Source organism: Hyperoodon ampullatus, assembly GCF_949752795.1.
Source record: "Hyperoodon ampullatus genome assembly, chromosome: 2".
Taxonomy (NCBI): domain Eukaryota; kingdom Metazoa; phylum Chordata; class Mammalia; order Artiodactyla; family Ziphiidae; genus Hyperoodon; species Hyperoodon ampullatus.
Window position 1 is genome coordinate 103,046,464 of NC_136915.1, and position 14,498 is coordinate 103,060,961.

The window sequence follows — 14,498 nt, forward strand, 5'->3', positions numbered from 1 at the left end:
TCTTTGTCGCTTGGACCCAAGGCTCTGCCCGCCCCACCCCTCCATGACAGCTTCTCCCACACCTGGCGGCAGACAGCTGGAGGTGAGGCATGAGACCCACGTAGCAGGACCTTCCATGGAGGTCCCTTGGCGAGCAGCCTTCCCCTATGAACCCCTGGGGCCCTCACTCGAGACTCCCAGCCCTCCAACGACTCGCGGAGGAGCCCAGAGACCCTTGCTCCATTCCCTGCACCAGGTCCAGAGCCCCCTGCCCCGCTCGTCCCCTTACCTGGGGACAGCGTAGCGCTCGCTCGGGACTCGGCGCACACCCCAGCCCCCGCGCGCCGTGCACTAGCCCTCCGCGGCGCAGACCACCACTCCTGCGGCCCCAGCGCGCTCGCAGCCCGCGCATCCCTCTCGCCACGCTCTTTCGCTCTCCCTCACTTGAGCGCTGTCCCCGTCTAGCTAGTCCCCGGTACCCCCGCGCGGCGACTGCAGGCGCCAGGGTTGCCTCCCAGACTTCGGGCCATCGGGACATCGGGAACTCCACGACCTGAGAGAGCGCTGCTCCCCACGACTCTCCCGCCCGCCGAGGCTCCCGCGCTCCCGCACCCACTGGGGACGCTCCTCTCATGGCCGCACTTCAGCCCGCGGAAGCCTCGGGGAGTGCCCGGAGATCTCGCCAGACCGGGATCCATGCATACTCTCCCCAGGAGCCCAGCCACGCCGGCCCGCGCCCGTGCCCGCGCTGCGCCCCTCTCGGGCTGGGCTCGGGGCAGCCTGACTCACCGCTGCGCTCCCCTCCGGCTCCCAGCGCTCTCTGCTGTGCCGGAGCGCCGAGCTGCTCTAACACAGGCTTCTTGAATTCTTAGCCCCTCCTCCCGGACTCCTGAGTCACCCACTCCAAATCCTTTCCCCCACTCCAACCCTTCCCGGCTCCAGCCCCGCACCTGCTCTGGCCAGGCGGAGGTGCCCGCCAGTAGGGGATCCTGGGGACGAGAGATCGATCTCTCCCAGGAGGGCCGGCTCGACCCAGCCAAGAAGGGGTTCAAACCTCCAGAGGTCAAAAGGAAACGCACGAGGGTTGGAGGGGCCGCGCGCAAAGCCCGGCTGGCCAGGGATTTTCTGGGGCACCAGACTGTGCTGGTCTCGCTTGCCAACGGGCCAACAAGCTGGGGGTGGGCTGAATCGCCCCGCCCTCCCCGCACCTCCCCGCCTTTCCCTCCCGCGTCGCCTGCAGCCAGCGACTGGAGCAGGGCACGGGAGTGTCTGCCGGCGTCGTCCGTGCCCTAGGCTTCAGCTGCTCCTGGCAGCCAAGAGAGAAAAGCCCAGAGACCCCTTCTCCCGGGACACCTCCTGTCACCCTGGGAGAAAAGAGCACCCAGGGGAGCTTCTGGAGATACAGGTGCCAGGGCTTCTCTGACACGAGGGTGGACTGTGGCTCCAAGAACCAGAACCAGCTAGAAGACCCTGGGGGTAGGGGCAAGTCCTGCGTAGGGACGAGGGGCAGAGGACTTAGGCATCAGCACCTAGAATCAGAGCATTAACTTAAGGCCCTGACTCCGGAAGTTTCCTTCCTGGGGTCCCCCATCCTTCTGAAATTGTAGGCAAATTTGTCTGGCTGTGTGTGATGCGTGCACTTTTCTGGGTAGAGGGTCCGCAGCTTTCATCAATTTTGCAAGAGTTCTGTGACTCTAAAGTAACCTAGGCAGAGAGCCTTCTGCTTCACCCCAAGCCCTACCTAAATTCTGCTTTTCTTCCACCATCCATACTTCAGTGAGGTGGGATCTCCTAGATTGCCCTCTGAAATTTCTTGGGTTCCATGGATACAGACCTTGATGGGGGAACTTGTCTGACCCATGGCCCATACTAGCAAGGCAGAAATACCCCTTAAGTCAGATTTCTACCAAATATGAATCATTAATTTTAATAATGTTCTGGGGGATTTGTGGGTCTTTGAAAATTCATACCACCATCCCCTCTGGTGTTGAGCTTGTAGATGTTTTTCTTCACTTCTTCCTTGAGCAAATTGCATGCTGAACCCCTACACTGTGCCTGAGTCAACAAGGGAAGAAGGCATGTAGGGGGAGAGAGAGAGGGAGAGGCCCAGTCTCCCTTTATGGGTGAAGCCATGGCAGCACAATTAAGGTGAAGGTCACTCTCAGGTGCCAGGGTTTAGTGAGGCACAGGAGTTCCCGCTCTAAGTCCAAGAGTGGCACTTGTCCCCCAGTGGAGGGCACTTGAGCAAGGTGAGGCCCTGCTTAGACACTTGACACACTTGACACTTGGGCTGAGGTTTCCGCTTCTTTCTGTTTTCATCTTTGCTCCCATACCTAAGTTCACCCACTTATGTATGCTCTGAGAAGAATGAGGTAGGAGAAAACCCCAGACTTGGAAGGGAGCTTTAGGTTTGATATGACCTCATTATTTCCCAGCAAAGCCTCATCCGCTTGAGTTGCTGAGATACAAACTGGTAGAGGAACACACTTCGGAGGTGAGTGTAAGTGACCAGAGCCACCATGAATGGCCCTTTCTATAGAAGTAGCATCAGAGTCAGGGTGATCCATTAGGAAATTTATCATCGTCAGTGAAACAAAGGAATTTCCAGACCATAGGACAAATTCATTCATCAGTCATGTTACCTATAAACTTGTTTGAAAGCACCAGCCCTAAGCCTTACAGAATAGCTGTCCAAGAATTTAGGGATGAAGTTGAAAATTTTAGAATAGCAGAGTATTTGGTTGTTGAATACAGAGCTTTTATATGTGTCCTTGTGGTATCACCCGGAAGGATAAAAGGATTTGGGGCACTTGTGGTTCTTTTTCATGAAGTGTGTAAGAGGGAAATTTAAAAGTGATGTAAGCAGGATATAAGCCTGGATACCCCCTCAGCAAATTGTTGATCACATTCTGATGGCACATGTTGGTTTAATAAGTGCTCCTTTCCATCCCTGAATAGCTCCGTTTCTGTCCCTGAGCTTTTAGGATCTTGAGTAAATTATAACACATAAATAACAAACACACACTCCAAAGATTGATTATTGGGCGCCTACTGTGTGCCAAGCCCTATAACATGGCCATGGTACCTGATCAGAGAGCTTGTGGCTCTGGATTCGTGGCGGCTGGATTATTAGATCCCGGCCATGTTTATCACCATCTCTCCTGGTCCTAGCATGAGGCCTGGTGCACAGTAAGCGTTCGGTGAATGCTTGTTGAATCCAAAAATGGTCAGAGCCATTTGTGGCTGTCAGACAACCCATCCACACTGGATTGGTTTCCAGCAGGTTCCAGGTCAGACCGGCCTTGGCACAGAGACATATAGCCAGGTGTCTCTTCTCTTGCTTCTTCCACATTCACGAAGGGCCCAAACAGAAACGTCTTCCTCCTGGCTCATTGAGACAAGGACTTTAAAGCCTGGACCAGCTACACTTACAGGAATGAAAGCAGCGGAGAGGGCAGCGGGCAGAAGGAATGGTGCAGACAAGCAGAGGGTAAGACTGTTTTCTGTACTAGATTTTCTCGAAAGCTTTTTATCCAGAGTATGAAAATAACCAGCAGCTGATGCATTTGCTGCCTTGGAGGACAGATTTTGGCATGTGCAGTAATTGTTGTTATTTCTGAGGATTCAGAAGCCTGCAGCCATTGAGTGCCTCATCAACAGCAACACTCAGCCTAGCACAAAGCTCCTGCCTCTCCCTTGCTTCATTCCAGAAGGCCAGGACAAGGTGCACATGCTATTTAAAACACCAGGAGCCTCAGCAGCGATCTACCAGTACTGATGGAATCACCGGACCTGCTCGCAATACGTGTGAAGCAGAAATATTGTCCCAGTTGCTGGAGGAAGTGATAGCTTCAGTTCAAAGATTTTTTTCCCCCTTTCTTCTAATCAGAGTGGAGAAAAACTTCAGAAGAGGAAATGTTTTATAATGCTTAGTGAGATGACATGGTTACAAAATGACAGAGAGGATCAGTCATTTATGCAGGAGGACGCAGTTCTGGAAGGACAAGGGTGCAGCCAGGTACAAATGGCCAGGGTCAGGACCGGAATTCAGGCCTCTTGACTTCTAGGCAAGTCTTGATACCACACTTTCTGAAAGCGGCTGAAGGAAAGAACTCCCATCCCCGGCCTAAGTGGGGAGGCTGGTAAAGGAGTGAAGGAAGGCCGGGTGCAGAGAACACTGCAGTCGGTGGGGGGGGGTCCCCCTTCTCTTCTGGGGGACCATCCCTGCGTACTCACAGGCCTCTCTCTGATATCTCCTTTCTCCCTCTCTGATATCTTCAATTGCCCCATCTCTGCAGGTCCCTTTCCTTTTGCTTGTGAGCGCTCACTTGCCTCTTCTCTCCTAAAGAAACCACTGGCCCTCCTGCTGCCGAACCAGTGGATTTCTCGACTTTATTTACTACCAAATTCCTCAACAAAGTCAGTGAGACACCCACCATCTCCTTGGTTCCCCTTAACTTCCTGAAATCTGGTTCCCATCTTCTTCCCCTTCCCTTCCCTTCCCCCTACTGAACTGATACTTTCTTCTTCAAGGTCACCAGTTGCAATAATAACACTGCAACCAACATAATAATGGCAGCATTTATTGAGCCCATCCCTAGTTTCAGGTCCTGGACAAGGCCTCCTCTGGCCCAATCAGTAGGTATCATCTGTTTGTAAATAAGGAAGCTGAGGACCTAAGAGGTAAGTCTCTTGCTCAGCATAAGCCAACAGCTGAGCAGAGATTTGACCCAAGCCTGTGGTGCTCTTGCTGTTAGACCCCATGCCTCTTCCTCCTTTCAGCCAAGTTCAGCAGACTTTGCCAGTCCTCGGCTTCCTCTCCGATGACCTCCGACGTCATCACTTTCCTTTCTAGGCTTCTGTGTCTGCGTCCTGCCTTAACATCTACCTCCCTGATTTCTCCGTCTGCCCTCAGAACGCACATGCCTCCCATGGCTCAGTCCTGGACTTACATTCTTTCCCATGCATCCTCTTCCAGGTGTTCCCTCCTCGTTTTATGATTCCACCCCTACTTCAACTCTGACCTCTCACACATGCCCCTCAGTCACTGACATTTTGAGTGTCCCTAAGTGCCAAGTGCTACCTGGGTTCTTGTTTTAGACCACATGCACGAGCACTAGCAAGGGCCCTGTTGCCATTCCCCCTCCACCCTCTGCACCTCCACCCAAAGTCTTTGTTCTTAACTCAACCTGCAGCAGCCTGGAGGCTCTCATCCTTGGAACCAGTCCGAGAACCTAGCTGGGCGCAGAGCAGTTTGGCTCTTCTCCAGCGGGGGCACCGCAGTCCAGGAAAGCTACCAGCTTGGAACTGGGAAGATTTAACTCCTCGAAGGTCGTGCGACCTTGGGAGAAAGATCTATCCTCTTTGAGCCATAATAAGTATAATTACTTATAATTATATAATTAAATATTTGAAATTAATTTCTGAGCACCTTCTATGGGCCAGTCCTGTTTTAGGTGCTGGGGATTGAGCAAGTGAACGAAACAGCCTCTAGTCACGTGGAACTGAATTTCTAGAAAGCTGCTTCTCCCATCATTAAATAGTTACTCAATATACAATATATACCAGGCCTGTAAAAATAAAATTGTGATTTAGTTGAGCTTGACTTGGAAAGAAGGGTGAGACAGATGAAACAGGCCCTGATCTCCTTAGGTGCAGAGTCTAGCGAGCCTCCTAGTGGATCGGAGTCTCTCCTCAGCTCTCCTGATGCAAACAGCTGTGAGCCTCCAACTTCCCAGACTGGTCCAGCTCTGTCCCCACAAGGGCCTCCAATGACCCTATGGCCACCACGTGGACAGCCCAGATCTCGTCTTCGTGGGTGCTGTGTTCAGACAGCTCTGAGGCTCTCCCCTTCTCTCCCACTAGGGCGAGTCCTCAGTGCTACTCAGGAGCCCCCACAATACTGCTGCTGCTCCAGAGTCTGCACCCAGGTCCTCATTCCGCAGCCCCCACCAACCCTGGCATCAGGCATTCCTACTGGGGCCACTGCAGAGATGCCCCTAGGGCAGGGCCCCCTAAAGATCAAATTCTGTCTGTACAGCATCGCGGCTGCTCTTTCCCACCACGTGGTGTCATGCTGACAATTAGTGATCTGTGATACTGAGGCACAGGCAGGAGCCTCACTCCCTGTTTGTAATGCTCCTATAGAGGAATCTGGGCTGGGTGGCTCTAGGTCACCTCAGTGGTCCAACTCAATGCATTTATTACAGTCCTGGGCAGGATCTGTGTTAGGTACAAGGAAACAAAGAGCAAGAAGAAGTGTTTCCTGCCATATAGGAACCTGCTATCCAGTGGGGAAGCAAAATGTAAACTGATAAGATACATCCCAGGGAAGATATGGAAGCTCAGGGGGTGGAGCACTTGACCAACGTGGAGCTTCAGAGACTCTTCATTATTGTCCATTTCAGTAGCATAAATTCCATATTCCTTAAAGCCCTGTGTCATCTGGCCCCTTGTGCCTCTTCACCTTCCCCTCTTGCAACTTCCTTTACTTTTCTACAGCTCCAGCCTTAGTGACTTTTTTTCAGTTCATTTAATAAGCTGTGCTGGCACCTCTGGACCCCATATTCCTTTTTCAGTGCTTCAAAAACTATCACTCCCCAAGCTCCATCATGCCCATTTCACTTACTTTAAGACTCAGCTCTCAGAATCTTAGATGACATTTCTAATGAGGTGCTTTCCTTGATCCCCCAAGTCAAGACCGGGTGCTCTTTCTAGGTACTTCTGAGGCATTCTGTATTGCACAGAGCAAATGTTTAAATATATGTAAATGAGCTAAGCTTTGAAGCATGAGTCAGAGCCAGGGAAGAATGTTGGGAAGCACATCATTTCAGATAGAAGGAAAACTTGAACTAAGGTGTTCAAGTGTGAAACAGCATGGTGCGTGCAGGAAGCTGCAGTCGGTTCAGAATTAGTGGGGCACGAAATGGCAGGAGATGAAGCTGGAGGAGTCACAGGTGAGGTCAAGGAGACTGTGGATTATGGAGGGTAAGACCAAGTGCAGGGAGGCCCCCCGGGGTCTGTAGTCATTCCCAGGCAAAATAGTCATTCCTCAATGTCATCTGTCATGAGGAGGGAGGGAGCTGGGGTATTTATCCTCCAACCTCCATTCAAAATTGGTTGAAGGCTCTTTTGGGGGAGGGGAGAATAGTCCCCCACCACTAGTAGTTTGCCTCCTTTACTCATTTGAACACACTCTTGCAGCCAGAGAAAACCCCCAGGTACTTGCAGAAAAAGGCCATCAGCATGACCCTCGATAGTGAGATCTGAGGCACTGATGGCACCAGTACCTCATGCTACACATTCTTAGCCTGATGCTCCAAAGTCTTCCATTTCTCTCCTCCAAGTCTGCTCTACTTGGATTGAAACATAAAGTTCATATCCAAGTGAACAACAACGATGACGCCTGAGCGGGGAACTGGGAGCTAAGCATAGAGAGGAGACACGTTCAAAATAAATGCAGGGGTAAGTTTGTCAGGACGTGGGAATGGTTGGATGAGGGGATGAGGGAGAGAAAGGGGTGTCCTGGATGTCCCCTGGCTTCCTTATTTGCCTGACCAGGTAAATGTTTGTGCCAACTATGGAGATGGTGTCAGTGATGGAGCCTGTGGGTGGCTGGAAAGCAGAGATCTTCAGTTTAGGATTTGGGGGGACCTGTGGAACACTGGGGGGCATCTGTGCAACATGAAAGTCTGGAAGTCAGGAAAGATGTCAGGGCTAGCAGTCTCTGCCCATTGCATGCAGGCTGTATGGAGCCAGAGGCATTATCCCAAAGTCTCTACTGAGGACTCCCTCCCTCAATGCCATACTCTCATTCCTCTACCATATTGGCACCAAACCAACTCTGGGGCATCTCCCAGAGGCCTGAGTCCAGGGAAATAGGCCACTTGCTCCAATATTCTCTGGTTCTTTCCTACCCGCTTCTGTAATACTCACCGCCACCTTTAGGAGCAGGCCCAAGAGTGAGGGAAAATGAGGACCCTGGCCAATGATCACCTGGCCTGGCCTGTCTTTCCCCTGCCCATTCTCCTCTGCTGGGCTGAAGGGAAGTGGGTTTTCCTCCTCCTTTCCTCAGCCAGACCTCCTCTTAGGTTACACTCTGGGCTCTCCCCTCCTTAGGCCTATAGTGAAACTCTGTGATCAAGAGCTCTAAGTCTGGCTCTTGATATTTTAATGTAAGCTTAAGGAATTCAGAAACCACCCCCCACCCCGCTTTTTTAACTCTGAGAATGGTTGGCTTTCAAAACCATTGTCTTGCTATGAACTCAAAAATCCTATTCTGGATGTGGAAAGCTGAACATTGACTCTTTCTTTCTCTTTGCATCCCAGCTGCAACAATCCCAAAAGTCTCCTATGAAAACCACATGCCACTGGAAGAATGGGGGAGATTGAATACTGGGAATGCACAAGAGAGTAGATATACACATCCTTGTTACATTCATACAATAGGCAACAGTCTACCATCCCCACTAAACTATAAAATCCTAGGAACTGTCAATTCCTAGTACCCATAACACCTGGAGTATAGTAGGTCCTCAACAAATGCATATTATTGAATGAATCAATTGAAACTCAGAGTTTGAATAACCAGACAGAGGTCACACAGCTAGCAAGTAACTAACCTAGTCTGTGAGCTCCAAGACCCATGCCCTCAGCATTGCACCTTACTGACTAGTATTTGGAAAAATTCTTAAAGAACCAAGACTTAGGTATTTAAAATCATGTTTTGTCAGCATGGTAGAAGCTAAGAAGACTGTAGACCATTCAGGTGTGCTGGCTCACTTAACAGTTTAATCCCACTATGACCCTGGCCATGCTCCCTTAGCCCCACTCAGTCCCGGGCTGTATTCCTGTTAAGTAAACAGCAGTTTGGGAGCAGCAGGGAGTTCCTGGGATCCGTTTCCGGTACTGATGGTGTGCCTGCTGAGATGCTGAGAGGCAGTAGATGGGGGACATGCATCACCCCTGCAGGTAGCACCTTTTTTTTTTTTTAATTTATTTATTGATTTATTTTTGGCTGCTTTGGGTCTTCGTTGCTGCGCGCAGGCTTTCTCTAGTTGCGGTGAGCGGGGGCTACTCTTTGTTGTGGTGCGCAGGCTTCTCATTGCAGTGGCCACTCTTGTTGTGGAACATAGGCTCTAGGCATGTGGGCTTCAGTAGTTGTGGCACGTGGGCTCAGTAGTTGTGGCTTGCAGGCTCTAGAGAACAGGCTCAGTAGTTGTGGCACATGGGCTTAGTTGCTCCACAGCATGTGGGATCTTCCCCGACGAGGGCTCGAACCCGTGTCCCCTGCATTGGCACGTGGATTCTTAACCACTGTGCCACCAGAGAAGTCCAGGTAGCACCTTTTTGACAAGGGTCTTGGTGCCAGCAGGACTTCACTTCTGCCAGATTGTGAGCCTGGCAAAACTTGCCTCCATCTGAGGGACCAGTGATTGCCCTTAGGTTTCCATTCTGCTCTCAGGAAATGGCCTGGGATAGTCACTGGCCCTGAGCTGAAAGGGACTGAAATCCATTGGTGTTCTCAGGGGTATCTGCATTTCAGTGGGCAACAGAACTGGCTTAAGACATGGCAGAGCAACTTGTAACTTGGGTGAAGGGGACATTTGAAGGAACACTGGATCTGGGGGGTGCGGGGCACTGAAATAATTTCTCATTTGTTCATGGACAGATGTATTGACATCCATGGATCATGCTTTCTCTGGTATCTGGGCCTTTTCACATGGTCTTTCCTCTTCCTGGGACATTTTCCCTGCTCTGTGTCCCCTTCACTAGGCTGACCCTGCCTTGTCTCTGAGGCCTCAGCGCAGATATGACTTTGGAGGCAGCCTGACTCCCCAGTGTGGGGTAGGGTCCTCCCCTGTGGCCCCATCACCCCCTCTGATTGTGCCTCTGCAGCGTCTGCACTGGATTACAAAGGCCTGCCTGCCTGTTGGTCTCCCTTCTCTCTCCCTCAACAAGCTTCTCTTGGTGGTGGCAGGGGCCGTGCCATCCCCAGCACCTACCACAGTGCCTGCACACAGTAGACGCCCCATTTTTCATTGTTACTTAACTGCATGTTTACACACATGCTTCTCAATTCTTCATTTGCCTTTCTGTGGATGTAAGTGGAACACGCGTAACCACAGTTTCTTTCTTAGCTTATACCTTTCCCCAAGAGAAGCAAAAAACCCCTGGGCTTTAGAACCCAAAAGATCTGGGTTCACAATTCCAGTTCCTTCACTTATCAAGACCCACACATGTAAATTAAAATGAGGCCCACCTATAAGGCATAGGAGGGGCTCTGTTTAGCAGGTGCTCGACACAGACTTGGGTGCATCGCCCCCTCCACCGCACCCGCGTGCACACACGCCCCATGCAGACGTGTCCCACTCATGCACGCCCCACACGCCCTGTCATGGGCTGAGCTGGATGGATCGTAGCAGTACGTGCAAGAGACCAAGGGAGGTTTGAGTGACCACCACAGGGTTAGAGAAGGAGGGGATGCCAGATGCTACAGGACAGCGAGGGGCCAGGATGCAGACCGGAACTCTTCTTCTCCAGGCTCCCTGCTCCTCTGGGCGGTGGGATGTCCTCAAGCTGTCTTTCCTCCCTCATTCCGCAAACCTGCAGAGCTTTTTTTTTTCCAGGATGGAGATTCATTTATCGGCATTCTAATTTTAAAAGTTCCCCATGTGCAGAGCTGACTTTGATCTTCAGCAGGAGTTTACTTCTTCCTATTAGCATCACATTATACAAACTCTGACATTAATCACAGCTACTGTTGTACTGTTTATTCTACACACTGGATAATTTTACTTTCAAAATGCTATTTTAATTAAGAAGGAAGTACATGAGGGGAAGGCACTGTCCTGACAGACAGGCTTCTGTGATCCCACAGAGCAGGCGTATGCCTGCAATGCAGTGTCTCCAGCAAGGACTTCAGGTCCCAACCCCAGAGAGGAAGTCAGTCCTGGGCTTATAGGATGTCAGAGGAGGACTGGGAAGATCTTGGTTAGATATTTTTCTGAGAAATTTTCTTCTTTGTCTTTTTTGGATAGTTTGCCTTTGTGTTATATAAAATAAAGAATGTGATTGACGTTTAATAGAAGACTGTATTGGCATAAGGGTTGGGCCTGTGGCCTTCAAAGTTCCTTTATCCTAGGACAGAGTCCAGCCTGCCTCAGCCACTTACTACCTCTGTGACCTTGGGTGAGTTTCTTAACCTCTCTGAGCATCAGATTCCTCAGAGGAGGAAGAGAAGGAGGGCACAGGGGAACACTGGGAGGTTTAAACAAGACAATGGAGGGAGGGCACTTTGGGATGTTCCTTGGCACAGAGTGAGTACTCGGTGAAGCGATCATTATTTGATTCCACAGATACATTTCCTTCTTCTCAGATGAAGCTGGGATGAGAGGGGGGAAGACGCAGACTTCGCCAACTTGACAGTTTTTCAGAGGGTCCCCCCTGGTTTGGAAAGAGTAGCCACTTTGAAAGCACAGAATCCAGAAGCACATTTCAACCTCACCATTTACCCTCAAGTTCTGGACCTAGAGCCAGATACCAAGCGGGTTGGAGCAGCAAGTTCATTTTTTTCAGAAAGGAAAGCATTTTGTGGTGAGGGGAAAAATACTTGCACAAGAGGCCCGAGAAGAAAGGCTCTGATGTGTGAAGTCGTCCCTCTGGATTGAGATGAAATAAAGAGCTACTTTGCTACCAAGGTCTTAGGATGGAGCAAAGAGCCGGTTTAAACTTTGCATCTGATGTGTGCTTTGGTGAAGCTAAATCCTTGTTAAGTCATGCAGTGTCAATGCCAATATCATACTGTCAGACCTGATTGGTGTGATTAAGGTGATGAGGAGGCCTCCTTAGCCCCCTTGGAAATGAGTCTACGTTGTCACAGAGCAACGGCAGTTGCTGAAGGACTCTTATCCCCGTGATAGAACCTAGGAGCCATCAGGGCATGGACCAAAAAGCTACAGAAATGAAAAAAAAGAGAAAAAAAAAAAAAACCCTAAAATCTCTACAGGATAAAACCATCTTTCCCACGTGGAATTCTATATTAGGTCCCATCAGAATAAAGTTCAAGGGGCAACCACACTTCTTTTGCTGTGTTAGAATCTTGTCATTTCAAGTATTGAGCCCTCTGAGATCAGGTATGCAGTGTTTTTCATCTCTGCATCATTGGCAGATCTGAGTACTCACAGTACCTGGCAGAAATTGAATTCAGTAAAATTATTCCAAGAAATGGGCCATTGTTTGGGGTCATTTGCTATTGAAAAATCTTTGTTGTAATGGGACTTAAATACTGTTCTTTAATAACAGCTGGGGTCTGTTGGGGGGGAATAAAGGTATAAATGGGGTAGTAACTGAAGACAGCACATATGGCATTGTCATTAGTGGGATTTAGAATGCAGTTAATATATGAAACAGGCCGTGTGTCCACAAGCAGCACACGAAGTCACATCGTTCCATGTGTGGCTTTAGCGATCTTTCCAAAGTCCTTGCACATGTGCAGGGAAAGGCAAAATTGGTTTGCGTTGGAAGAAAGGGAAGTTTACCCAGGACATCAAGTGCAGTATTTGTAGATGGCTCAACAGAGGAATGAGGCACAGATTATGCCTTTTTATGGGGATATTTCTTTTCCAATGAAAGCAAAATCACTGGAAACAGTGTCTTAGTTAGCCTTATTTTTATATGCTTTCATGTACTTTTCAGCACTTTTATATAATACAGATATTCAGAAGGAAATACAACTTCAGAAGGAAAAGTTAACATGATTTCAGTTTATTGTACACAGTTTTTTCAATCCTGGGTCTGATAAACATTACAAGCTGTCCCTCGGCTGCCAATGGCTCTGAGAGTTGCTATTAGGCATCTAAAGCTGTGAATCTCTTCTGCAATGTTTTTCTCTTCAGGTTATTCTTTACTTTCTTCTTAGAAGAGGAGATTCTGGTCCATACCTCTTTGTTCCCTCTCGCCACTCTGCCACACGTAGGAAATTGCTGATCATTAACTACCTAAAAAGGTGGTTTGGCTTCCCTAGACACCAAAGTAGGTCTAAGACAAAAGTCACTAAAAATGGTCGTTGTCCAAGATTTGCAAAAGTCAGAGAAGAGTTTCAGTGGTAACGGTTTCAAATAGCTGTTTTAAAAGCTACAACAAATAATAAAAATCTAATTAAAATTATAGTCAGGCACTTTGCAAATTTCAAGCCTGACATAAAAATGCAGAATCAAATGATTCTAGTTAGTGTGCCAGGATGAAATGTGCCAGGATATGAAGAGGAGAGGAGTGTTGGCGCTGTTTTTAGCTGTGCCTGACCCATGGAGAGCAGCGCAAAGAATGCTTTGCAAGAAGAGTGGCACAAAGCTGGCAGGGCAGGAAAACACCAAACAAGACAGAGGGAAGAAGGGACTTGAACGTGCTCCATGCTTGCCAAGTGTAAGACGCTCACACACAAAGTTGAACAGGATGTATTATTTTCAGTTCCTTTTAATAATTTTTCTTCTCAGGTTTGGTCTTTGGCTTAGGACCAGTGAAGTCAAGGTTAGTGTGATGGAAGGATTTGCAACCTTGAAGGAAGATGCTCCTGAGTCCTGCTTAGGACTGGTCCACACAGAATAGTGAAGGAGGCACTGCTTCTTTTACATGGCTTCCCCCTCTCCTCCCTGCATCCCTTCCAAGGCCCTTGCACAGCCAGGAACCCCCTACTCAGGCTGGGGAAAGCAATGCCCTAAGAGTCAGGAGTCCTTCTCTTTGGATCTCAACTCGATTCTAATTTTCTACATGACCTTGGGCAAGATCATTTATCTCTCTGGACCTCAATTTCTTCAAATGAAATAAGAGGCTGGGACTAGATGATTTCAAGGGTGTCTCTGAATTGCTAAAATAAATCAATCCACATTAAAGAAACTCTCTACAAATAACTCAATTTCTTTTCTTTTTATGGCTGAGTAATATTCCATTGTATATATGTGCCACATCTTCTTTATCCATTCATCCGATGATGGACACTTAGGTTGCTTCCATGTCCTGGCTATTGTAAATAGAGCTGCAATGAACATTTTGGTACATGACTCTTTTTGAATTATGGTTTTCTGTAGTGAGGTGGATGGACCTAGAGTCTGTCATACAGAGTGAAGTAAGTCAGAAAGAGAAAAACAAATACCATATGCTAACACATATATATGGGATCTAAGAAAACAAACAAACAAAAAACGTCATGAAGAACCTAGGGGTAAGACGGGAATAAAGACACAGATCTACTAGAGAATGGACTTGAGGACATGGGGAGGGGGAAGGGTAAGCTGTGACAAAGTGAGAGAGTGGCATGGACATATATACACTACCAAATCTAAAATAGATAGCTAGTGGGAAGCAGCCGCATAGCACAGGGAGATCAGCTCGGTGCTTTATGACCACCTAGAGGGGTGGGATAGGGAGGGTGGGAGGGAGGGAGACGCAAGAGGGGGCAGATATGAGAACATATGTATATGTATAGCTGATTCACTTTGTTATAAAGCAGAAACTAACACAAC